Below are 3,966 nucleotides of genomic sequence, written 5' to 3' on the forward strand. Positions count from 1 at the left end.
GTCTTCTTAATTCCTCTCATATCATGGTTTATCTTTTTATCAAAAGCTTCATCCACACCAAACTCAACAAGAACTCGTGAGATAGGTTAGTATAAACCAATGCAAAACCGTATCATTCTCTACTGTAACAAATCACTAAAATTATTATTCCACATTGCATACTAAATTCCTCTTCATATTTAAGACTCCTATCCTCAAATAGAATCATTAAACAAGCAAACATATGCAAACAATGCAAACATAACAGCAATCTGTCAAAACAGTACAGTCTGTAAAGAATGCAAGATTCATCATACTTTCCTAACTCCAAAAATTATGAAATAAAATTCCCACTGTAATAAATTGATCAGAGCTCAATATTCAAAAGGTTTCAACATTATACCATTCTCTGACTTTTCTAGGGAATTTTTGCAATAGCGGTAAACTTTCTGTTTTCAAACAGCAACATGTATACTAGCAAAATAAGCATGGCAAAGGCTATCCTTGACTTTTTTTTATTGAAAATAAAGATGAAAAACACTATTATAAATAACATCAAGTAAATACTAACAAAATAAAATGATGCTCCAAGCAAAACACATATCATGTGGTGAATAAAAATATAGCTCCAAGTAAAGTTACCGATGAACGAAGACGAAAGAGGGGATGCCATCCGGGGCATCCCCAAGCTTAGGATCTTGTTTGTACTTGAATATTACCTTGGGGGGCCTTGGGCATTCCCAAGCTTAGGCTCTTGCCACTCCTTATTCCGTATTCCATCGAATCTTTACCCAAAACTTGAAAACTCCACAACACAAAACTCACCAGAAAACTCGTAAGCTCCGTTAGTATAAGAAATTAAAACCACCACTTAGGTACTGTAATTAACTCATTATAAATTCATATTTGTGTTATATCTACTGTACTCCAACTTATCTATGGTTCATACCTTCGGATACTACTCATAGATTGATCAAAATAAGCAAACAACACATAGAAAACAGAATCTGTCAAAAACAGAACAGTCTGTAGTAATCTGTATCAAACGTATACTTCTGGAACTCCAAAAATTCTACCAAATTAGGAAGTCCTAATAAATTTGTATACCCATCCTTAGAAAAAAGAATCAGATCAGAAGCACATTTCTGTGAATTACAAAAACTAATTGACTGGGTGCAAAAGTTTCTGATTTTCAGCAGGATCAGCACAACTATCACCGTAAGCTATCCTAAAGGTCTTACTTCGCACTTTATTGAAACAAAAGCTATAAAACATGATTAATAGAGTAGAATAATTATATGTACACACAAAAACAGTAAGGATAAATATTGGGTTGTCTTCCAACAAGATCTTTTCCTTAATGCCTTTCTAGCTAGGCATGAAGATGACAATGATGCTCACATAAAGGATAGGAGTTGAAGCATAACGGGAGCATCATGAAGCATATGACTAGCACATTTAAGTCTAACCCACTTCCTATGCATAGGGATTTTGTGAGAAAACAACTTATTGAACAATAATCAACAAGCATAGCTTCAAGATTTTCAACACATAGAGAGGAAACTTAACATTATTGCAATTCCTACAAGCATATATTCCTCCCTCATAATAATTTTCAGTAGCATCATGAATGAATTCAACAATATAACCAGCACCTAAAGCATTCTTTTCATGATCTACAAGCATAGAAAATTTACTACTCTCCACATAAGCAGAATTCTTTTCATTCGGAATAGCGGGAGTATCATAAGAGACTTGAACACTAAAAATTGTTTCTACATTAAAAGAGTAATGTTCAGAAAAATGGTAATCATAATCATGACAATATTTGTAAATATAATCATCACTACTTTTTATAGCATAAGTTCCATCACAATAATCATCATAAGTAGCAACTTCGTTCTCATCATAATCGATTGAAGCCTCTTCCAAGATAGTGGAATCATTACTAAATAAAGTTGACACTCTTCCAAATCCACTTTCATATTCATCACAATAAGATTCAATATCTTCCAAAATAGTGGGACAACTACTTCCTAAAGTTGACACTCTTCCAAACCCACTTTCATCAATATAATCATCAAAAGTAGGAGGCATGCTATCATCATAATAACTTTGCATATCAAAACTTGGGATGCTAAAAATATCATCTTCACTAAACATAGAATCTCCAAGCTTGGGACAAACATTAATTTCAGCAAATATATTCTCAAATATTTCATCCTTATCAAACATAGCTTCCCCAAGCTTGGTCTTTTTCATATCATAAGCATAATAACTCTCATCATTAAAAATATGGATAGCACCAATAGTAAAGCAATTATCATCATCACAATGAGTAGTAGGAGCAACATCATTTGGGAGGGATACCTTTTTACCTTTGTTGCTCCTTCATTTCTTTTTATTCTTCACATTATGTGTGGGTTCAACCTTCCTCTTTGAGCTCCTTATTGATGAGATTGGTTGAATAGAAAGCTCCTCTTCATTACCTGAATCATCATAAGACATAATAGGAGGAGATTGGGAAGTCTCTTCCCTTTCATTAGTATTCTGATCATCTTCTATTTGCTTTCTTTTCTTTATGTAATTGGCAATATAAGGATTTCAATGCAATTCTCCACACAAAACACATAAATATCCTCTAGATCAAAATCAAGAAAAATATCAAGATTAAATTTTGGAATACCCTCAGTTATACGTTTCATTTCTTCATACCCCAAAAGAAGACTAAGCTCTTTATGATGCCCAAGGGTAATCAAGCTATCACAATTTTTGGACACGATTTTATCATAAAACAATTTGCATTGGAGATTTAAATGACCATGTTCATTGCAAAGTTCACAAGGAGCGCAAAAAATATTGAATCTTCTAGCACACTCATCAAGACTTTCTTGCAAACCTTTAGTTTTTAAATACTTATGGCTCTTGCAATATCTATTTTCTCTATTTGGTGTGTCCATGCAAATCCAATCTACTCCACAAAAATCAACATGCTTATAGGAGACATTTTCATCATAAATAGTGCAATCATCATTAGTACTAGGGATATTCAAAGAGTTCATACTAACAACATTGCAATCATGCTCATCATTCAAAGATTTAGTACCAAGCATTTTAATGCATTCTTCTTCTAGCACTTGAGCACAATTTTCTTTTCCATCAAACTCACGAAAGATATTAAAAAGACGAAGCGTATGAGACAAACTTAACTCCATTTTTTGTAGTTTTCTTTTATAAACTAAACTAGTGATAAAACAAGAAACAAAACGATTCGATTGCAAGATCTAAAGATATACCTTCAAGCACTCACCTCCCCGGCAACGGCGCCAGAAAAGAGCTTGATGTCTACTACACAACCTTCTTCTTGTAGACGTTGTTGGGCCTGCAAGTGCACAGGTTTGTAGGACATTAGCAAATTTCCCTCAAGTGGATGACCTAAGGTTTATCATTCCGTGGGAGGCGTAGGATGAAGATGCTCTCTCTCAAGCAACCCTGCAACCAAATAACAAAGAGTCTCTTGTGTCCCCAACACACCCAATACAATGGTAAATTGTATAGGTGCACTAGTTCGGCGAAGAGATGGTGATACAAGTGCAATATGGATAGTAGATAAAGGTATTTGTAATCTGAAAATATAAAAACAGCAAGGTAACTAATGGTAAAAGTGAGCGTAAACGGTATTGTAATGATAGGAAACAAGGCCTAGGGTTCATACTTTCACTAGGGCAAGTTCTCTCAACAATAATAACATAGATAGATCATATAACAATCCCTCAACATGCAACAAAGAGTCACTCCAAAGCCACTAATAGTGGAGAACAAACGTAGAGATTATGGTAGGGTACGAAACCACCTCAAAGTTGGTCTTTTGGATCAATCTATTCAAGAGTTCGTACTAGAATAACATCTTAAGACAAAAATCAACCAAAACCCTAATGTCACCTAGATATTCCATTGTCACCTCAAGTATCCGTGGGTATTATTATA

Source organism: Triticum aestivum, chromosome 6B (assembly GCF_018294505.1).
Source record: "Triticum aestivum cultivar Chinese Spring chromosome 6B, IWGSC CS RefSeq v2.1, whole genome shotgun sequence".
Classification (NCBI taxonomy): domain Eukaryota; kingdom Viridiplantae; phylum Streptophyta; class Magnoliopsida; order Poales; family Poaceae; genus Triticum; species Triticum aestivum.